Here is a 24,387-nt window from a genome sequence, read left to right as displayed (position 1 = left end):
GCACCGCCAAAACTCACTGTCGATCGTCGTATAGCAAGTATTTTTGTGGCCTGGCGGGGGGCATGGCAGTGCAGTTTAAAGACTCATGGTGAGCCTTAAACTTCATCGCCGAGTGACCGCCAGTGCACGTTCCTGCATGGGAAGTAATGCACCATGTCATGCATTACATCCCATTCAGGAACTGAGGGAACAAAAATACAGGGTGGCACAAGATGTGCCACCCTGCATGCACCCCCATGCACAGGGTCAAGAAGGGGCCCTGTAGTGTCCCCTTTCATTCCTCTCTGCCTGCTGATTCATGGAGGAAAAGCCTCCCTGAGACTCCTAGAGGCAAGGAAAGTTGTAACTTGCTTGGTAGTGCCTCAGGGCACCACCAAGCATATTGTGGCTCTCAGACCGCTGCGCCAACACCAGGAAGCTCTGATCCCTGGCGGGTGCAGTGGTGCAATGGCAGTGCAGCCGCCCTTGTCGTAATAGGACGGCTGCGCCACCGTAAGTCTGGTAGTCCATGGACCGCCAGACTCATAACCAGGTACTATATATTTTTACAGCAGTTTAGGAAGAACTATTTTTTTTTTAAGTAGCACAGTAATTTGTAGGCAATTCAGCACTACTTCATAGACTTTCTTGTGCATATTTAAATATGTTACAAATGGAAAATATGCTGTAGTACAGTAGTTTCTCAAGTTTAATTTACGTTTATTTGGACCTTTGGTCCTCAAACATTACATATAATAAAATACATCTAAAATTACATAATCTTAAATACACTAAACACATCTTAAAATACGATAAAACTAATACACCCCCCATTAATTAATTAAATCACGGTGGGTTAAAAAGCTCATTTAAAACCATTAAGAAGAAGTGCCTTCACTCTTTGCATGAACTTCCGAATAGCAACAGCGATATCTAAGTGGCTCATTTCAGTCACCAAAATTACAGCCTGAGCCCTTGACTTAATCTCATATTTACTAAAGATCGGTCTTAAAAACATGATTCGATTATCATGAAACTTCTGGCTATCTATAAAAATATGTAACAAATCACATGAAGAGCCCAAAGTGTAAATACATCTTCCCATCATATCAATCATTGAGCTTTTTACCACATTATTTACATAACACGGGTTTACCCCAATTCTTGTCCTTAGAACCTCTCTTCTCAACCAATAATCGGGTAGGCTGTCAACATAGGAAAAACATTGTTCTTTTTTCCATGCCGCAGTCATAAAGTGTACTGAGGTTTTATTCACAAGGTACTTTTGATCCTGTGCCTGCGATATTTCATTTCCCAATGCCCTTAATACATTCTTATCACAATTAATCACGTAAGTAATGGGACACAATTTAACCTTTATCGTGCTACACAGCTTCGTCATGATAGCTCTAGTCTCTTTTGCCCATTCTAATTCACTATTCTACACCATTGTGATATTTTTTTGGTGTTCTCACCTACTCCTAGGCGTTGCCAGAAACGAAGAAGGGCCATACTGGCTAAGATGCCCCAAGCGGTCAATCCTAGTTCGAGTCTTATGGCCTGTACCATTGCCGACGATGGGAGTGAGAATAGATTTTTTTAGATTTTTACCTTCCTCAACATCCCAACCCTTTTTGCCACTCATGCATAAAAGTTACACACCATACAGAAACTGCGGAGGTACCATGACAGAGTAAGCTTTTAACACTGGTCTATCTAACATTGCACCATAAGTTTTGTTAAACAATTTCAGTCCGCTAATCGATGCTGCTGTTCTTAATTTTAGTGCATCTAGATGGGTATGCCATTTCAAATTTCTATCAATCCACATTCCTAAATACCTGTATTCTGTGACGGTTTCTATTCTCATACCCCAAATACCATGTAAACCCACCTTTCTTCCGGCCAAAGCTCAAGGCTTTAGTCTTAACCATATTGACAACCAGTTTTTTTTTTAAAGCAATAATCATGAAATATATTTAGTTTCCTTTGCAGGCCGATTTCGGTCTGATCTATTATCACCAGGTCGTCCGCATATAGCAAACATGCAATATGCTTACCATCTTGTTTTGGGCTTGCCCCTTTGGCGTTCTCTAAGGTCAGTGGCAAGTCTGCCAACAAGGAAAACAGCAGGGGAGCCAATACCCATCCCTGCCGCAACCCATTTCCAATCTCAATCTTCCTGGTTAAACTTCCATCTACATCTAAAATTATCTAAGCCCAATTCTTTATGTGGAGCATTTGAATCAGACTTAACAAATCTTTTGGGATACCATAACTGATTAAGGCGTCCCACAATTGCTCCCGGCCCACGGAAGTCTACAAAACAACAAAATTAATTCCCCCGCTGTTCTATCGATTTCCGGACTATGGCCCAGAGAGAAAAGCAATGGTCAATTGTGGAATGGCCTGCTTTAAATCCTCCCTGTTCTGGGGGTATAATCTGATTTTCTTCCGCCCACTCTGTAAGTAGTCCCAAAATGACTTTTGCAAAGACTTTCTCCGATATATCTATATAGTACAGTATATTTATAAAAATACTATATTAAAGTGTATTTTAAAACTTTCAACAGATTTATTATTTTTTAACTTATTTTAAGCATAGTTGTACTCCCAATGCAGTACCACGGTACTCCATATATATATTTTTTTAAATATATACAAACTTCTAAATATTTTTCCCCATCTATTAATTACCACTTTTACAAAATAGTAATAAGTAGGGGAAAAATATCAAACCTAATACTGACCTGGATCTGAAGGTGCAAAACACAGCCAAAATAGCTGCCTTTCACTTTTGTGAATGCAGTCATTAGCTAATCACATAATGAGTGTCATCGCTATGTACCTCAGTACTTACGTGAAATATTGCAAAACTACACAAAAGTACCGACATCCCTTAATAAAATGCCATTTAAATTAAAAAATACTTACCTGTAGTACCAAAAAGGATCACCTGCACCCCATAATGTGTGATCTAGCCAATTTTTTTTCAAATTACCAGCCATTGTCATGCTACGCATAAGTAGAAAGTCTATGGGAAATGCTTTGGTGCCCAAATGTGTTTTGGGACCTCCCTTTTTTCTTTGCAACCCATGACAAATCTCCATAAAACGTCGCATACACCACCAATGTAGAAAGAGGAATACATGTGCAAAGTTTCGTGAAGATCCGGCAAACGGGTGCAAAGTTATTAATGGTGAAAAATCAGAGGAATTCCTATCTCTGGTAACCCTTACTCTAACTACAGAGTGGCTAATGCGGCTTCCATAGGAAATTGATATTTTCGTGTGCTTATAACTTTGGCACCATTTTATGAACCTTCATGAAACTTATAAAAAAAAGTAAAAAGGTTTATTTACCTCAGCTTTTTTCTGGAAAGTTTTGGGGTGATCTATCAAAAAGGGGATCCCAAAAAGTGGTTTATCCATGGAGTGTACCACAGAAACTCGAGATGCTACAGCCAAATTTGACAGAATGCTAGAGCATGATCCAAGTTGTGCTTTTTGTGATTTGGTGTAAATTTGTAAAGTTGTTTTTGAAAAATGAAGGTTGGATTTTGTTATTGATTTTTCACGCTGCAGTTCTTCTACAGAGTACTGCTGTGCCAGGGAAACAGCCTTAGTAACTAAGTTTGAAAAACGACTGACCTGAACATCGAATCCCAAACAACGACCAATCTGTTAACCACAACACCTTTAACTACGAATTACATGTACAACGACTTTCCTAATCCATGAAAAAAACGTTTAATAAACTTTGCACATGTATTCCTCTTTCTACATTGGTGGTGTATGCAACGTTTTATGGAGATTTGTCATGGGTTGCAAAGAAAAAAGGGAGGTCCCAAAACACATTTGGACACCAAAGCATTTCCCATAGACTTTCTACTTATGCGTATTATAAAGAGAGAGCCCTAACATTTGAGGCGGGTAATCTCAGTAACCACAGCACCAATCACAACACCCACTACAGCATTGGAAAGGGAAGTTGCAGCAGAAGGACATAGGCTATACAGATGGCCCCCATATACATTTGATAGCTAAAAGAACCTTGCCAGCAAAGTAGTCCCTTGTGGGCATGTGCGTGGGCGGGGAGCGGCATGACGACAAAAAAAGCGTTCCTTCAACGTGTGTGTTGTGCTGGGGGCGTGTGCTGGGGTCGTGACAAAGGCTGGGGGAGTGTGCTGGGGGCGTGACAAACAACAATGGGCGCGGCAATTGCGCGGGAGCAAGGGCCGTGACAAACGACAATGGGCACGGCAATTGCGGAATTGCACGGGAGCAAGGGCCGTGGCCAATGGGTGCGGCAATCGGCCGCCACCAATCGCGCCACATTCCTAAATTATGATGCCAATCGCGCACCTGGGCGTATGCGTTCAATGGGTGTCTGCGTTCAGCTGGAGGCGTGGTAAGTAACCGTTCGCTCTACTCACTTGTGGGCCTGCACGTTGTCCTGGGGGCATGTCACACATACTGGGGCCGAATGCAGTGTGTGCCTTGTGCTGGGTGCGTGTCAAACAGACTGGGGCAGAATGCCGTCGGTGCTTTACTAAATTGCCGTTACGTTCCTGCCTTCACGCCTTGTAATACGGTCGCCGCTGAAGCCGGGCCTCAAGCGGGGGCACACGCCACTGAGCGTGCCTGCGGGGACAATAACTGCAGCATCTCCTGCGCGCTGTCACTCAACTATCTGCATAAACGAATTTACACACGGCGCACAACATCAACCAGGGATGGAGCCGGCCTCAAGCGGCGGCTGACACGACTAAGCGGCCCTGTTGGCACACTAACCTTGAAACTGACTGCACTTTACCACACGCGCAATGTCTCTAGCGCGAGCTGTCGACCACTCAACTCTTCATACCCGGACAACGTCGGGACGGGCTGCTAGTTTCATTAATAAAATGCAAGGCCAGCAAGTCAGTTTTCTTCGAGCTTCATTCCATACTTGTTCCATACGTTTTGTGAATCCCTCCGATAGTCACGTACTGACCAAATGTAAGTCCTTAACTTAAAATTGTTTATTTAAAAATGTATGCATAATAAAAAAAAAAAAATCATGTTTTAAACATGCGTTTTAAAAAGAACATAGTGGTATAATCAGGTAATGAGCAAATAGAATATTTTTCGTTGTTTGGGATTGCTCGTGGTTTAGGAATTCGTTGTTTAGGCAGTAGCTGTTTAATCATATATCCGCTGTGCCATGATCTCAAAACACGCAGACTGATAGGTTGGTCACAACATGTAAGGAATGTTGCGCCCACCAGTTTAGGACTCAGGAACTCAGTCCCCAGGTTCTGAAAATGAAAATAATACAGCATATAAGGGGGCATGGTAGGGACAGCCTAACCTCCTGGTCTGTCGGGAGAAAGAGCAAGAGTTTTTTTTTTCCACGTCACTGCAGTATCGCAGTACTCAGTGCACCCCACCCAATACAAAAACTCGAAGGAGACCTGTACAATTGCAGCAAAATTACAGTGGGACCCAAAAATAAAAAGTTGGGTAAGTGTCATTTGGTTACTGAGCATCTGTGGGGTGGGGTGCATGAGCAAATATAAACGGGCCACCACCTGCAGGGGTTCGGTTCAGGGAATCACAGAAGGCAGGTCCTGCACCCAACTCCATGCCAGACACAGTTAAGGGCCATTTGTGGTAGGGGTTGGTGCCATCTGCGGGTGATTGGGTGCCCACAGGCAGTTGGGATAGTTGCGTATGTTAATCAAATCAAACTTCACGTTAAAAAACAAAGCTAGAAATTCCCTGAAAATCAATGGTTATGTTATGTTATGTTATGTGCATTTTTAGAGCGCTCGATTACCCACAGGTGTCCTGGCGCTTAGTACTGGCCTACCTGGAAAGCTAGATAGAATACTACTGTGAGAAGAGCCAGCTTTTCAGACCCTTCCTGAAGATGAGGAGACTTGGAGCGGTTTTAAGGGAGAGGGGAAGCTCATTCCATGCCTTGGCGGCACAATGAATAAAACTCCTGCCTCCCCAACTTATTTTTTTTGCCATTGTAACATGCATTTGTTTAGCACTGGATGAACGTAACATTCTGCCCGGGGTGTACCAGTAAAATTTCGGCCTAAGAAACTTTAGTCCAATTCCATTGATGGATGCAGAGAGCCTTGAACCGGGCACTCTGTTTTATAGGAAGCCAGTGTAGCTTCCTAAGCTCTCCTCTAACGGAAACAAATTTAGGTGTGCCGGACAGTAGCCTAGCTGCTGTGTTTTGGACTATCTGCAGCCTATTTAGATGTTGTTTTTGTATATTCAAATATAGGCTGTTACAATAGTCCAAACGTGAAGTTATAAGGGCCATAACAACTGTCCTTAGGTTACTCTTGGTTAGGAAGATCTTAATTTTCTTTATGATTCTTAGAATCATAAAGCAGGAAGAGGAAACCAAGCTCACTTGATCCCCATGGCAAGTTTATTATCCATAAGTACCCCCAGATTTTAGGCTTTCTTGGTGGGTGTGGGGCAGAGGCCCAGATCATCTGGCCACCATTCCGGTGTCCAGACCAGTGGGTTGTTCCCGAACTTCAAAACCTCCGTCTTATTAAAGATTGGTTCAAATTACGTTATAGTTAGGCAATGGTAATACCGTACTTTACATTACAAAAATGTTAAAAATTCAGTTAAAAAAACAAAGAATTAAGTGATGGCATAGTTAGCTGAAAATGTCACTTAAAAATACACTTTCTAACTAAAACCTAAAAAACATAACTGAAATACATCAGTCCTAGTTAACTGAAGTAACTATAACTTGCACACTTGCCATGCACTGTCTATGAGTTCACATACTACATCACTCATGACATATTCTATTAGATCATTGATTACATCACAGCTGGCATTTGAAATGACATAATTAATGGCATCAATGTGCATTGCAAGTGTGCAAGTTATAGTTACTTCAGTTAACTATAACTGCTGAATCTCAGTGATTTTTCTTGTTAAAAATTGTAATTTTAACTTACATTTTCTTGCGAAATGATACATGAGCTAACATTATAAACCCAAATAAGCACGGCTTATGACCTCACATATTACATAATCATGACACACCAGGGTGACCTAGGTAATAACCCTGACAGGACGGCAGACCACTCGCCATATCTTACATTATGTCCATAATTCTGTAAACCTGTAACAATTCAATTCACTGATCAAGACAATACAAAAAGGGTACATTTAGATGCAGGTATCTGCCATGCCACTGTTTTGCAATTAGTGAGATTGGTAGGCAAATAATAATGAAAGTAACCTTGTAATATAATTTGCATTGTGATTTATTAGACTGCAGTTTTCTGACAAAGAAATTGCCCCATAACACACTTGGACACAATCTAAACCACAAGATATAAAAATTGTGGGGACGGGAATGCCCTCTGCATGGCAAACACATATTTTATTGCCTGCGTGCCCAAAAGCATGTATAGCTGGTATCTTGACTTTTTATTTTAACTGTGGTATCACACTAATCTAAGCGTGTGCACAGAGAACAAGGCTTATCTCTAACTATGAACGGTCCCGTGACCTGCAGGGACACGCCAAGCATGCTGACAATGGACTAATATCCCTGTGATGAATGTAGCACTTAGATAAGTGATGTCAGGATACAATGATTAGATTCAATCTGTGGACTGACCAGACTTTTTTTTATCATGGTCAAACTAGTTCAGGCCTACTCATTGACCTTAACACAGTTCTGCTCCTGTGTGTGTGTGCCCTTGCCTTACGTTGACGTCTCGTGTGCAGGTCTCTATTTGTAGTAAGTGGATCACTGACTAAATATCGACGAACACAATATAGACTACCCAAAATATCGAGGCCAAAATATCGACGGACAAAATATCGAATTCCTATCTACAAACAGGTAAGTACCAAAATATCGAGTCCAAAATATCGTTTATATATATATACATTGCAAAAATATCGAATTTGTTAAAAATAATGTAAAATAAAAAAATTATTAAAAAATAAATAGCTAAAATATACTTAAAAATACTAAAATTACCTTAAAATGATTAAATAATTAATTTAAGTTATAAACAAAAAAATATATAATAATATCTATTAAAACATATATATATATAAACATAATATTAATAAAAAATACACAATATTATTACCGTAGGATAGCGTAGGGGTAAAAATTACTATTCCCACTCCTGGAAGTGCAACAGTAGGGAAAGCGTTGGATAGCGTAGGGGTAAAAATTACTATTCCCACTCCAGTGAGTGCAACAGTAGGGAAAGCGTTGTATAGCGTAGGGGTAAAAATTAGTATTCCCACTCCAGAGAGTGCAACAGTAGGGAAGGCATTGGATAGCGCAGGGGTAAAAATTACTATTCCAACTCCAGTGAGTGCAACAGTAGGGAAAGCGTTGGATAGCGTAGGGGTAAAAATTACTATTCCCACTCCAGAGAGTGCAACAGTAGGGAAAGCTTTGGATAGCGTAGGGGTAAAAAATACTATTCCCACTCCAGAGAGTGCAACAGTAGGGAAGGCGTTGGATAGCGTAGGGGTAAAAATTACTATTCCAACTCCAGTGAGTACAACAGTAGGGAAAGCGTTGGATAGCGTAGGGGTAGAAATTACTATTCCCACTCCAGTGAGTGCAACAGTAGGGAAAGCGTTGGATAGCGTAGGGGTAAAAATTACTATTCCAACTCCAGTGAGTACAACAGTAGGGAAAGCGTTGGATAGCGTAGGGGTAGAAATTACTATTCCCACTCCAGTGAGTGCAACAGTAGGGAAAGCGTTGGATAGCGTAGGGGTAAAAATTACTATTCCCACTCCAGAGAGTGCAACAGTAGGGAAAGTAAATACTTCATATATTATTAAAAAAAGATATAAATTAATATCTGTAAAACATTTATTAAAAGTAATTACCAATTTAATATAATATAATAATTAATCCATTAAAATTACAAATTGAAATTAATTATTACAATTAGTTACCTATTAATACAAATGAATTACAAATTAACAATGAATTAATTAACAATTAAACATTAATTAACAATTAATTCAAATTAAATACAATTAAATAAATTGAATTATTTTAATTAATTCTAAATAATTTACTTCCCACCCTATTCCCCTATAAACCCACAACCTGCTACAGAAAATAAATGAGTAAAATTAGCATAATTAGCAATCATTAATTAAATAAAAATAATTAGCAATTAAAATGTAATTAATTACCATAAAAATTAATTACTAATTAATTCTAAATAAATACCAATAAATATTTTTACATATTTAATTAATTATAAATAAATTACTTCCCACCCAATTCCCCTATAAACCCACAAACCACTACAGAAAATAAATTACTAACATTAACATAATTAGCAATTAATCAATTATTAAAATTAATTGCCAATTAAAATGTAATTTTAATTACCAAATATAAATTAATTAACAATTAATTAAAAATGAATACCAATAAATAAATGTACATATTTAATTAATTATAATTAAATTACTTCCCACCCTATTCCCCTATAAACCCACAACCCGCTACAGAATTAAATTACGCAAAAATAAAAAATAAATAAAATCATTAATTAAAATAAATTATAACATAAATACACACTTTTCACACATATAATAACATAAAAAACACTATAAAATATTCGATATTATAAAAAATTCGATAATTTTAATAACCTATATTATATACTTCGATATTTTAACTTTCTATATTTTTAACATTGGATATTACATTACTTACCTTAAAAAACATATATTTTTGATGTCTATATTCTGTCCATTTGATATTTTGTCCAGTCTATATTTTAAACTCGATATTATGTCCATTCAATATTTTTTACTCGATATTTTGACTGTTTACCGTAGTAAGTATGTCAGATGTATAAAGTGTGGGTGACAGAGTAATGGAAGTCTGTGGCATCTATTTTGGATTATTCTAGCAAAGCTTAGAGAAAAATGGAAGGTGAGGTCTGTGCTTCAAGACAGATTACATTCTTGTAGCTGGAGAGAGAAGTCACAGACAAAGAAGTAAGGGAAGAGAGATATGGCTCCCTCTAGGAATTCTGTGATCCTTTTCGTTGAAAAAGAGATGAAGATAAGTCTTTCTGAATACTGCTGTTTGGTGGATGGTGACAGTGAATAGTCTTAGTACAGACTCTCTCATGTATGGTGAGGAAGTCTCTATTCTGTCATCCCGTGATTACTTCTTCAGTTTGGCTGATATCAGCCAGATTTAGAAACCTCACACTGCATCACTCTACACAAGGGCTGTGTCTGGAAAACAGCTGGCAGATGACATTTGAAAGGAGAACCACCCCAAACCAGTTCTACAGTTTTTAACAGGGGATCCTTTGTCATGAAGTTGCACATGAGAGAGGGCCCTAAACCACTTGGTCCCATTTCTAAGTCTTTTATGGTCAAGACAATGTCCGTTCCACAGAGTACTCAGAGTATGGTTCTGCAACCAAGACTGTTGTCTGCATGCCAGTCAATCTCTCAGAGGTGATGGTAAATCACCTGAAGTCCAGGCTTTATGCTGTAGAAGCTGTTGATCTCCAATAAAGTATTCCTACCTGCTGTGAGAAGGAAGGAGGCTGTCTGGCCCTACATGAAGAGACACTGTCTAGGGGGAGCGAGGCCTTGCTCGTATCGGGTGATTGCAGGACATCCAGCAAAGAAGACTGCCTGAGATTCGTGCCTGAGGGCCTCCTTAGTCAGAAATTGCGACAATGTGCTCCTCAACTGGGCTGCATCAGTCAGAACGCTGATGGCCTGGACAGGGCCTGCATCTGCCATAGTACCGATGGATACATCTATCAGATTGCCATAGGTCAGTGGGATACTTCTGCTAGGGGCGCCCGATATGGGCGACATCTGGTGGACTGCCCTCAGCCTGTACGTGGGCTACATCTACCTGACTGCCCTGGGCCCAGCCGGGGCTATACCTACTTCCAGTCTGTCCATGACCATAACCGATTGAGACTACTGACCACCTGACCCATTAGCAGCACCTGCTCGAAGGAGGCTGCATCGGTGAAGGACTGCCGAGACCCTTGCCATCCTCATCGAGGCCTAGTGTTGCAACATCTACCAGAAGTGCTGGGCGGGCACGCTGCCGAAGTAAACAGTGCCCAGCTCTGGTGTCTGCGCTCCATGGACCCCACCAATGTGCATGAAAGGGCTGCGTGGGTATGGAAATGTAACACAATAGAATCTAAGTATATCAACTTCCAAAGGAAGAGAAAGATATTATACTGGTTAAGCATTTAATCACTGCATCAGAGGTTAATTCACACCAGTCTAACCACCAGCGAGATTGGGAAGGGTCAGCTAGAGGGAATACCAGGGTAGGAACAGTGAGGGTGTAGGACGGGTATGTAGACTACAATGGAGTGCACTCAGAACCACTGACCTGTGTATTTCCTGAAGTGTGCAGTATTTAATACAACTGTGATTAAAGTACTCTCATTATTGTAAAGGCAAGCACTGGTCTGGACATCAATGTTATTGTGTTTGATGGTTGAATGTTGGGTGCTAAGCTCAAGCACCACATCACTACCTCCCTGGGAAGCCTGTGAAAGCTTACCCTAATTACTCTTAGAATCAAGAGTAGAAGGTGTTGCACTTGGCCCAGTTTGCTAAGCTATAGTAAGGTGGGCCCTGCGACATCCACAGCAAACAACTACAACACCCACATTTGAGACCTAGTAGACTCTGCCAGCCCTTGGCATCCAAATGGGGTCTGACATAGCGTAAGTAGGCTACAGGGATACTGAACATACATTATTAAGCAGTAGAATTTGCTTTTTTTTAAAAAAAAAAATTATTGACAAACAAGCCAGGACAATTTGCAATTTCATTTAGCAAAAAAACAATGCAGACAAAAAGTAGAATATAAGAAATGAAACAAACTCTAAATATTTCCTATAGTCTTTGTTTAGCCAAAGTTAAGCCCCAAAAAAACACATAATAATCCTTAAGCTGTAGGAAAAGCTTACGTATCACCATAACGACCATAATCCATAGTCTGTAACAGTAAATATCTTACAAAAAATTATACCGAATCTTATCAAATTTCCCCTTTGCTTTAATTCCTCTAATCTTGGCAAGTGACCCTTCCATGGTGTGAATTACATTGACAAGAGCCCACCATTCCATCGTGTGAGGTGGGTTCGCAGAAATCCAGGCTCTAGCTATAACCAGTCTTGCGCAGGACAATAAAATATTTAACACATTTTTGTTAAGACTATTAGTAGAGTGTATAGCCAATAATACTGAAGCTGCAGGCAATGAAGAATTAATCACTCGTTTTTGAAGTCAAATGTTTTCTATTGCTGTCAAGTACTTAATTAGTGATGGACATGAATATAGCATGTGTTCGAGGTCTGCTGCCACCAGACCACATTTTGGGCATTTAGTACGATCACTAATTGTCTTGTTTTGTGACCATTTGGAAATTCTTTGTGGAGTGTAATATAAATGACATAGTTTTGTAAGATTGAAGCTTTAAGCTTGTACCACTCTATTGACATTAACAAGTGCAGTAGAAATATTCTGGGCTGTTACATTAAGTCCTAATCTAGAAGTCCATTTTAGAGCCAATTTAGGACAATCGTCTATTCTGTATTGGCTGAGGCACTCGTATCCCACACTAATTAATCATTTCCTATTCTCCGAATATAAACAAGCCCAAATATCCGAGTCGCTCAATTCCTTTTGACTCATCTTACGTATAAAGAAATCTCTTATTTGGATATATTTAAAACGTGTAGTATCAGGCAAATTATACAAAAGCTTCAATGTTTCAAAGTGCAAGAAACCAGCTGTGCCATATAAGTCTCCTAGAGACTTAATGCCGAAATTGGCCAAATCACGCCCTGCGTTATCACTGAAAATACCAGGAAGCCCTGAGTTATCCCACAATGGCAAATCAATATGAAAAAAAGAAGTTCTGCAAATAGTCAATATCAAATTCCAGATATGCACGGCATCCTTCGCCATCTTAAATTTTACGCGTTAAAGTAGTTTGGGTCTTGCACTCTTGCCAAGAAATGTTTTGCCTCTTTTCCAAGCATAAGTTCATGAAAAAAGAGTTGATTATTTACTACGTACAGACTACGGAGCCGTCCCAGAAAAGTTGCGAAAAAATAAGTTCTAAAGTCAGGAAAATTAAGGCCACCCTTATCCAATGGAAGCTTTAAGATCAAAATCGATCTTCTAGACTTTCTATAGCCCCATATGAAGCTACTGAGGATGCCGTCTAATTTTTAAAAAAACAAGTTATGGACACAAAGAGGAATAGACCTGAAAAGGTATACAAATTTCGGTAAAATGTTCATTTTGATTACATTAATTCTCCCTAGGAGATTAAGCGGATCTTATGCCATTTTTTCAGGAGGGCGCCCACTTCTTTTAATAAAGTATCATAATTAAGAATATTTATATCTTCGATCTTAGAAGATATCTTCACCCCTAAATATACAGCGGACTGACACATTCCCTGCACTGGAAAAGGAGATTGGTAATTCATTATAACTTGAGTTTTGTTTAGGTTTAGTTTATAGCCGGAAATGAGGCCGAAAATATTAGCTTCTTCATTTATCCCTTCCACGGCATCCACGACATAAGTCGTGAAAACCGCTAGATCGTGAGGATAAGCTGTGATTTTAAGAATTTTTTCTTCATGCTGATAGGGTATGATCTTAGATTGAGTATGAAGGGCATTAATAAATGGCTCCATTGAAAGAGCAAAGAGCAGGGGTGATAATGGGCACCCCTGCCGTGTACCCCTTAAGATTGTAAAGTTTGAGGACATTATCCCTGCGTAACTTATTTTAGCGTTAGGATCCTTGTACAAAGCCTGTATACTTCTCAGATATTGACCCTTCAGACCAAACTGCTTCAAAACCCCCCACAAATAATCCCACCCCACTCGGTCAAACGCCTTTTCCGCGTCTAAAAGTATCATACCGAGTGGGTAGAGATTAGTTGCAGCCACATCAAAAGCAGTTATGGCCATGTTAACATGAGTGGTTGTATCCCTCCCTACAACAAAGCCATGTTGTTGAGCGTTAACAAGCCTCGGCATATGTGGAGCCAACCGTGTTGCAAGGAGTTTAGAATATGCTTTTGCAACAGCATTTATCAAGGAAATGGGTCTATAAGACCCACAGTCCGTTGATGGTTTATTTTGTTTAAGAAAAAACATAATTTTAGCCGTCTTCCAAGAATCAGGAGCTTTCCCTGTATTCCCAATTTGTTAATAACTAAGCAGAGAAGTGGTAGTAGTTCATCCGCACATATTTTATAAAGTTCAATGGGGAGAGTGTCTTCCCCTGCGGCCTTATTAGAGGGGAGAGAATTGATGGCAAGGTGCAGCTCTGTTAGTGTAACCTCTTCCTCCAATCGATCAATACATTCTTGTTCTAAATATTCTCCCATAGGCAGGTTCTTATTGAGATATATTTGCATATGGTCATTACTTGGGCAGCTCTCGGGGTGTACAGCTTTCCATAGTATGAAACAAACTGATCCAATATTTGTGTCGGTTGACTATTCAAAATGTCGTGGTGGCCCTAAATAGATTTATTTAGTGTTGCTGCACGATCGTCTGCAACTTTATAGGCGAGGACCTTCCCCACCTTATCACCACATTCATATTGAGACAGTTTAAATTTATGTATTTTAAAACTATTTCTCTCCCAAAACAAACTTTTTAATGATGTCCTTCAAGTGACTAATTTAGTTTCTAATTGAGCGATATGTTGCGGGCTTTGCCCAGCTGATCTAAGTGCATCGGCAAGTTCTTTTTCAAGTTTCAAAATATTCGAAGTAGCTGTCTTTATGTCTATCTTGCACTCTGCATTTTGTTTAAATATGAACGGTTGGGTCATTCCTCTGATAGAGGCCTTACGGGCATTCCATACCGATAGGAGTGAGGCTGTATTGGTGTTTATTTCGATAAATTCTTTGATGTGCTCTTTAAGTCGTGCTACAAAATCTAAATCAGCTAATAAGTATCTGGGGAACGAAAAAGATCTAAGTTCCGGTGTCCTTTGAACTATGTTAAACGAGAGAAGTATAGGGTTATGATCTGACGTTACTCTTGGACAGATCTCCATGCGCCCCGATTCAATAGTTTGGTCGGAGGCTCATGCAAGATCTATGCGTGAGCACACTTTATGAGGTGGTGAGTAGTACGTGTAGCCAGCTATAGACAGATGTAGATTCCTCCAAACATCCTTAACATTATGTATACGTGCTAATTCCAAAATCGCAGCCCTAGTTTTCCGCATACGTCGGAATAAGCCTTTCTTAGTTACGTCCTGATCATAATTCATAACACAGTTAAAATCCCCCATCAGTATCAGTTCACCCTCCCAAGCAAGCAATTCTATATTCAACCAAGATACGTGGTTCATCAGTGTTGGGCCCATAAATAGCACAACAAACATATTTACAATTCTCCAACTCAATTTGGGCAATTGCCCTTCTTCCTCCATTATCTGATAATGTTTTAATGACTTCCCCGCGTAGTTGCCTCTTCTTCAAAATCACAACGCCCCGTGTAGGGGCATTTAATGTAGTACATACCACCACAACGTAGCCGAGTTGACCCAATAATTTCTTATCCTTATAACAGATATGTGTTTCAGTTAACAGAACCGGGTGTGGATTATTAATTTTCAGCTCCTCACAAACCAAACGTCTTTTATTTTTATTATTGAGGCCCGCGACGTTCCAGGCTAAACATCTAATTTGAAACATTGCAAATATTTAACAAATCTGGGCACTCTGCCCTCTTCTGTAATTCCTCCTTTATAGCCTTCTGCAGTATACAAAATTAATCATCCTGAAGCTTGTTTTGTCTTTTTCTACTTTTATCCCTCCCCGGACCTGCCCCCCACCCCTGAGTTCCTGAAGGGAAAACCCCCCTCTACCACCCGTTGCCGCTGGAAGGGCAGCCAACTAATGGTGCAGCAGTCTAAAGATCCCACTCCGTCTTATATAAAAGACTGGATTGGCCCAATATAAATATTCAAGCCATTAGAATTTCCCCCACCCTGAGTTCATTTTATGCATTTCCTGTTATAAGTGCTATTATTTAGCGCTAATTTTTGATAGTACCAGCTCAGCTTCTTTAACCTCAGTGAGATAATATGTATGACTAGCTTTGATGACTTTGAGACAAGCCGGTTCCTGAAGAAATACCTGAGCCCCTGCTGACTTAAAGGGATCTATTAGTTGTCGCAACTTCCAGCGCATATCCATAGTGGGCTTACTAAGGTCTGACCTAATAAAAAACGTTATATCTTCTATCACCACAGGGGAGTTGGGTCTTGCTTTCACGGAGACTGCCTGTCTAAGCAAATAATTCCCCCAAAAAATCATAAAAGGGCGAGGGTATTTACTTTCTTTGTTTCTGTTTACTAATGGCAGTCTATGAACTCTTTGTAGTTGCGAGTCCCAATCCCAGTCGGCCAGATCGGGAAAGGCGCGCTGGAATAGTTTGACTATGTAAGCACGAGCGTCCGAGCCCTCTGATCGCTCGGGAATACCAAAAAGTCTGAGGTTCTGCCTCCGCTGTCTATTTTCCATATCCTCAAGTTTGTTGAAGCACTCTAATCTTTGCGTCGTGATTGGATGAACGTAACTCTGTGCGTACTGATAGCTCTTCCACCCCCACAACCCTCTGTTGTAGTTCTTCCACTTCTTGCGTGATGCCGCCCATCTTACTAGTCATTTCTGATAAGCAGTTTTGAATTTTATTATTATCTTCCTTTAATTGCAAGGAAGAACGCTCAGTTTGACTGGACTCTATCGTATTAGTGGTGCTAAGTGGAATATCAGAGAGTATGTTTAAAGAAGAAGTATGTTCTCCCATTGGGCCTCTTCCCATTGCTTCAGTCCTTATAGCTGTGGTTCCCAAACTGTGCCCAACAGGTGACCAACTGTCCGTAAATTCCATGGGCCGTCCCTACGCCTTTTATCTGTAATTTTGGCCATCACAGGGAGCAGCGTTGCTCCTCTATGAGAGGCCTCACCCCCGCTGATGGAGCCGCCTCGCACTCCTCCAGGAGCACAAGAGCAGCCCCTCCTGCCCATTGAAATTCTGTATGGGGCTGGTTGCCACTTACTGAATGACAATGGGGCAGTCAGGGGTGTTCAAGCATGTGGTGGCCTCCTCCTGCCTCAGTGTACAGAAGGGCCTTCTGTTACATAAAAAGTAAAATGCCCATGCTGCTATGTTAGAGAACACTTCATTGAAAGAAGCCTGTGAAATAAGTTTAAAAGAATAGGTTATCGTTCTTTCACTTTCTCATCATTTTTGAACTGAAGTATTTTCAATATTATATTCAACAAAGCCATGGTTGCTGCTTTTTTATTTTAAGGAACTAGCAACCATTGACAAAGCCAATAGTCCTGGCTTGTTGTTGGTGCAATGATACTTGCTGTATTATATATCTGGATGCAATGACAGAAATTACATAATACCAGTCGGGCGCAATACTATGCCAAGTGCAGATGTTTAGCCTAGGTGTTTTAAACTGCGCTCTTAATTACATCCACCCCCTTTGAAGAGACCCCCCCAGTTGTTTTACACCACTTAAAGCCCTGGAAACAACACCATGTTACAGTAACCTCACATCCTGGCACGGTGCATCATGTATGACTTCTACGTTTTCAGTCTGCCTATGTGCAGGGGCATAGTGAACTCTCCCCCACCGCACCCCACCCCTTGCTGTAGTTCGTTTTTGATAGGCCTCTTCTGCCTGCAACTCTGCAGACAAAGGCTCCGCTCATAATGTGGAAAGGTGGGTGAGTAAATAAGTGAAGGAATGTCTGAATGGCTGGATGGATTACTGAAATGATGCATGCATGAATGAAAGGGGGAATGGATAGATAATGAAAGAAAGGATGGATGGATGAGTGAATGAGTGGAAGTATGGATGAGAGAAAAGGTAAATAGATGGATGTATGGGTGGAAAGGTAGATGGATGGGTAAAAGTGTGGATGGGTGTGTGAAAGGATGGATGGATGAGTGAAAGGGCAGCTGATGGGCGAGTGAATTGGTGGATGGGTGTGTGAAAGGATGGATGGATGGATGAATGAAAGGGTAGATAATGGGCAAGTGAATGGGTGGATGGATGTATTGATAAGTGAAATGGTGAATGGATGGATGAGTGAAAGGGTGGATGTAAGGATTGATGAGTGAAGTGAAAGGGAGGATGGATGAGAGAACGGATGGCTGGATGAGTGAACGGATGGTTGGATGAGTGAGAGAATGCATCCCAATTACTTTAAGGAAGATAACAGGAGGTACATACCACCCACCCACCGGTAAAAAAATGGTGGGGAGCCACGGCCAACTGCCGATTAGGTCAAGGGAGCCACAGGTCAAAAAAGATTGGGAACCACTGCCTTATAGCAATAGTGGATGGGGTTATGGTGGTAGTTTGAATACTGTCAGTACTACTCATCTGCTCTGCCCCATATGTTACCCTATTTGATTCAGGACATCCCCTTTCTACAGAGTCTGTATCAAGAATAGCAACCTCAGCCGGGTCCTCAGGAAGGGAAGCGTTACCACTAGCCTCGACGAGAGGGTGAGCTATCTCAGTTGGACTGTTTCCTGAAAGTCGTAATGCTATAGTTTTAACCCCCCCTTTTGCCTGGATCCACTTGCGTAATGGACTCTCATCCCTGATGGGTTTCCCTCGCGTATTTGAAAACGATATCACCGTTGAGAAAGTAGAAGGGTTAGTGTTCTTTTTATTCTTTAGTTTACTTTTGGCCTTAGCTCTTCCTTTTTTCCTCGATAGCTGTTTTGCGGAGTCTGCGGAGGACCCCGTTCTCGTCTCTTCTTCCTCTTCTAAGATTTCTTCATACTCATCATTAGAGAGCCCTTCCGCTTTTTCCGCACTCTCAGAGGCGTGCTCAGTAGACCCAGTTCCCCCATCCATGCTATTCTCCTATATTTTAATGTTCTGCTCAAGATGCGTATTCCCCAGTACCTTGTCACTATCAGCATTGCTTAACTCAGGTTCAGGCTCAATGTCCCCTTGTTCCTGATCGGCGGCAGCGGATTCACTGATTGCGAGTATATCACTCCGTAGCCCTCTTTTGGAGCCCCCAGGAGAGTTGCTAATCAAAATGTCTTTTTTCAAAGAGCCAGAAACATTATTGCCCTTGGAACAGGTGGCGGTGCCAGTAACAGTAGCCGTTTTAACCTTAACTACTAATGTTTTATCTGGAGCGGGGAATAGGGAGGGGCGTATAACTTGCAGCTTACCGGTCGATGGATCAATCAACTTGTCGCGCTTCCTCGTGTCTTCCAACAAGGCCGGTAAATGTATCAAAGTCCCTGCCCCTGTAGTGCCCCGGGCAGTCTCACTCTCAGGGTGTGCCGCTGCAATGTTAGTCCCCTGGTCGGGACCATCCTCCGCTACTGGTGTTCCCCTCGCGGCGCGGAATGTCCGCAGAATGATCTTAGGGGCCATGTCTTTACCGCAAAAAGTTAGTCCAAATTTTGATTTTCGTAGCGGCGTTTCAGCCGTAATAACCGGCTGAGATGAATGTGATCCAAGGCCGAAGTAGCCGAGCCAAGAGAAGAACAGCTGCCGAGCCCAGTACGGCGTTTCAGGAGACCGGGCGTCCTGCCCAGTCAAACCTCGCAGAAGCAAAATCTGTAGCATCGGCGGGTCCGGTAAGTGACGAGAGCGCACCAAAAACTTCTTTTAAAAGCGCTACTTTGAGCCTAACATCGCAACCTAGGCTCTAGCCGAATCCACGTCGTAGATGTAGTGCTGTTAGCGCTCTAGCCAACGCACGCACACGCACCCCTACATCCGCAGGCCAGGCGTGGCCTGCGGGGCAGAATAAATGGAAGGCGTGCGCTCGTGCACGTCACTTCCGACTGGCACTGTGTGTGTGGCTCAGTCGTCTCTGCTGCGCGTCTCCACCCCTGCGCAAGCGACGACTCCGTAATTAGGCCGCCCTAAGGCCACACACTCTACCACACTACATTGGCGACGAGCGGAGGGGGCCCATCCCTCACCCGTACACCTGTGACCCCACGGAGCGATCCGCTCCCTTCCGCGGTGCCTACCGCGTGTGGACCGGCTGCCGCACCTGTTCCACTGGAGCCGGCGTGCTCCTCACTGCTGCCGTCCCGCCTGTTGGGACGTGACCCTCCTCCCCTCTGCTACCCTGCGGGAAGGGTGCGTGTCACCGCTGGCCACCACCGCACCTCCAGACCGCATACGGCGACTGAGTGCCGTCCGCCACGCATCTCGCTTGCAACGCGATACCGCCGCACCCTGCCGTTCCTCACGCTTCTCGCGTGTAAAGCGGGAAAAACGCCCGGCAAAGTCCCACACATCTCGCGTGCAATGCGTTTTAGGCCTACTGAGGCCTGGGGAAGCCTGCTGACGCCTGGAGGGGGTACTACTAGAGCCCTGGAGGCCTGGAAAGGGACCCTGGAACAGCCCCGACTCTCCCACGTCTGGCCAGCCGTGAGACACGTGGTGCAGACGGACGACGCTGCGTGTGGAGGACCAGCGGAGTGAATCCCTGCACAGGTACACGCGCTGCCGCGGCATCACTAGGGGACTGACTGAACCAGAGGCCTACCCTCACCCTAGTTGGGAGTCGCCGCCATGGGGGACGTAGACGGTGCGGCGCCTGTCATCAACATTCCCTTCCAGCACGCTGCAGCTGGGGTACTGCCACCTTTCAGCGAAGCGGTCGACCCATCCACGGCCTCGCCACGATGGAAAATTTGGCTAGAAAGATTAGAAAATTACTTCGTGGTCACGAGGGAAACGGATGACGCAGTGAAAAGGTCCCTACTTCTCCACTACGCAGGGGACGAAATCTTCAGACTTTTCAAACATCTCCCTAACGCGGGCGCAGCAGCCAGCTACGCCGCCGCTGTTGCCGCCCTCAACGGCCATTTTGATCCCCAATTGAATGTGGACTTTGAGGTATTCAAGTTGGGACAGGCACGCCAACGGGACGGGGAGTCCATGGACCAGTTCCACACCCGCGTCAGGGAGTTGGCCAGTTCCACCGACGAGGATCAGCCAAGGGCCATAAGGAGACAACTTATTCAGGGGTGCCGGGACAAGACGTTGAGAGGCCAAATCCTACGCAAACCAGGGATTTCTCTGGAAGACATCCTTATCTTGGCCAGATCCCACAAGCTCTCAGACGTCAGAGCGACGGCTATTGAACAGGCCCTACACAAAACCCCCGTCAAGACCGAAACTGTCAAGGTAGAACGCGCCGATGCCGTGCGGCCCCGGACACGTGGTCAGGCACAGAAAGGATACCGAAAAAAATCGCCTCAGGCACGCTGTGGATACTGCGGCCATGAACCCCATGCGGCCAAGGACTTCCCAGCCCAGGGACAGACCTGTGGGAACTGTGGGATCCCAAACCACTTCGCGTCAGTCTGCCGCAGGAAGAACTAGAACCAGTCCAGGAATCCCAAGAAGTCATGGACGCCCACAAAAGCAGTCTGCCAATTGTCACGGACCGACCCGGCCCCGGAGAAGACAGATAAGCACTTACCCACAGTCTATGACGATTCGGACTCGGAAGATGAGGAGGCATACGTCATTTCTTTTGCCCGGGAACTCAAGCGGAGACGACGGCCACAGCCGACATGCGTGGTGCAAATGGGACAAAATGAGGTGAAAGCCGTTATCGACACGGGGGCCACCGTCAATGTCATGGGACTGCAACAATTTAACAAGCTACGCCCTCGACCCTAGGTCCTACGGTCCAAAACGAGAATCTTCGCCTATGGAGCAGATACACCACTACCTCTCAAGGGAAAAATAGTGATACCTATCCGAGCGGATGAGGCGGAAATAATGGCAACAGTCCACATCATTGACCGGGAAGCCGACACCCTGCTAAGTTGCCACACGGCAGAGGATCTAAAACTGATAGCGTTCGCTAACCGGATCCGAGCCCACCAAGTGGATGAACTGCTGGAACGATTCCCTGAACTGTTCAAGGGACTAGGGTGCATTAAATGCGACCCCATCAAACTCCATATTGATAAATCCGTCTCCCCCGCAGATCTGCGCCACCGCCGGATACCATTCCACCTCCGCCCGCTGGTGGAGAAGGAACTTGAAAAACTTGAGAACCTTGGTTCCATCGAAAAGGTAACGGGGCCCACCCCGTGGGTCTCGCCCATGGTCATCGTCGAAAAGCCCAAGCAACCGGGCGAAATTTGCCTGTGCATTGACATGCGACTACCAAACACAGCCATCCGGAGGGAAAGACATCTAACGCCCACGATGGACGACATAGTGGCTGACGTAAACGGATCGAAATGGTTCTCTAAAATCGATCTCAATGCTGGATATCATCCACTACCCCTTGCGGAGGAGAGCAGGTTTATCACTACGTTCAGCACTCATCTCGGCCTTAGGCGTTACAAACGCCTCAACTTTGGTATATCCTCAGCGGCTGAGGTGTTCCAAAACACTATTAGAGAACTCCTATCTGGGCTGCCAGGGGTCATCAATGTCAGCGACGACATTTTAATCCACTCTGCCACCGCGTCCGAACACTACAAACACCTTCGGGACGTCCTGAAGAGATTGAGCACGTATGGAGCGACCCTCCACAAAGACAAATGCCAATTCTTTCAATCATCTATTGAATTCTTCGGCTACGTCTTTAACCAGGAAGGAATTCAGATTGACCCGAGGAAATCCAAATCCATTAAGGACGCCCCAGCGCCAAAGTCACCAACGGAGGTGAGAAGCTTCCTCGGGATGGCCACCTACTGTGGCCGATTCATACCGGGCCTAGCCACCCGAAGCGAACCCCTACGAGCACTTACCAAAACGGATGCCACGTGGCAATGGGGCCCAAAGGAAAACGAAGCATTCCAGGGCATCAAGGACGCTCTCCTGGAGAATGCCACGCTATCCTACGTCGACCCGGAGAAGCGTACCGAGGTGATTGTCGACGCCAGCCCGGTAGGTCTGGGAGCAGTCCTGACCCAGGAGCACGAGCCCGGCCAACGGACAGCACTAGCTTTTGCCAGCAAGGCTTTGACCCCAACCGAGACCAGGTACGCCCAAATCGAGCGGGAGGCCCTGGCAATCAAGTGGGCCTGCAGTCATTTCCACCTCTACTTACAAGGCCACTCATTTGTCATGGTCACAGACCACCAACCCCTAGTACCCCTCTTCAAGGGCACCGCCCGCACCCACCACCACGCATCGAGAGGTGGGTGATTCAGCTTCAATCGTATGGAATGGAGGTGGTGTATCGACCAGGAGCCATGACACAAGAGGATGAAGGCAACTCAGCAGCAGGAACCCGAGAGGTGGTGCCTCAGTCAGAGTGTGGATCCCCAGCCACGTCAACCCCCACCAGGAACACACCCCGCACCAGAGAATGTGGCAGAGGCAACCTCCCGAGGTACAACCTGCGGCCCAATCCACCCCCAAGTCAGAAGTTAAAGGACTATGCCTGTTAGGGACTCGCAAGTACAGAGCATCGTATTCAGATTGTGATATATATTGGGCAGCAAATGCTGGGACATTGTGAACAAAAGAAAAGCCTGTATAGTTGGATAGGGATGTAGTGCTGTTAGCGCTCTAGCCAACGCACGCACACGCACCCCTACATTCGCAGGCCAGGCGTGGCCTGCGGGGCAGAATAAATGGAAGGCGTGCGCTCGTGCACGTCACTTCCGACTGGCACTGTGTGTGTGGCTCAGTCGTCACTGCTGTGCGTCTCCACCCCTGCGCAAGCGACGACTCCGTAATTAGGCCGCCCTAAGGCCACACACTCTGCGACACTACAGTAGTGACCGTTAAACGGTAGTTTCTATATGGAGGTTAGGGAGCTTCAGACTCCGCTGCACCACAGTGGTGTCTTCAATCCGCCATCTTTGCTTCCCCAGTGCTCTAAGCAGTAGAATTTGCTGTGATGAAATAAATCCATCTTTTCTGTTTCCTCTAACTTGCTGTGCTACATAAAAAAGCATGACCACCTCTGAAAACCCTATGTGTAAATACATTTTTGGCACATCCACTAGCATATGGTTGCATTCACATAGATATGAACCAAATCATGGACGTACATCTATTAAGCAGGTTTTTTGATACGTTTTTGTGGCTAGATAGCAACCAGGGATAGGGAGAAGAAGCTCATTAGCTGTCTTTCTGCATCAGTATTCAGATGAACGCTTCAGCAGTTTCAGGGCAGTTGTTGAGAATGCTCTTGTTGTATTAAGTCTATTTTATTGTTTTGTCTTTCTGACTGATTCTGTTACCACCAGCTTCAAACACACCTACTAACTGTTTGCCTTTGGGGGTCTTCTCTCTCAATTATTCTTCTCTCTCACCAATTGTCTCTTCCG

At 43.8% G+C, this 24,387-nt stretch overlaps 1 protein-coding gene across 1 annotated transcript in view; it reads left to right on the top strand.

Annotated features, from left to right (window-relative positions):
* The window catches only part of LOC144791796 (guanylate-binding protein 1-like), a 1,313,208-nt gene that overhangs the window by 300,000 nt on the left and 988,821 nt on the right, over positions 1-24,387 (top strand). The window lies entirely within an intron of this gene.

The sequence above is a fragment of the Lissotriton helveticus genome, chromosome 11, assembly GCF_964261635.1.
Source record: "Lissotriton helveticus chromosome 11, aLisHel1.1, whole genome shotgun sequence".
Classification (NCBI taxonomy): domain Eukaryota; kingdom Metazoa; phylum Chordata; class Amphibia; order Caudata; family Salamandridae; genus Lissotriton; species Lissotriton helveticus.
The sequence above is the reverse complement of the archived record's forward strand: the minus strand, read 5'-3'. Positions and strand labels throughout refer to the sequence as shown.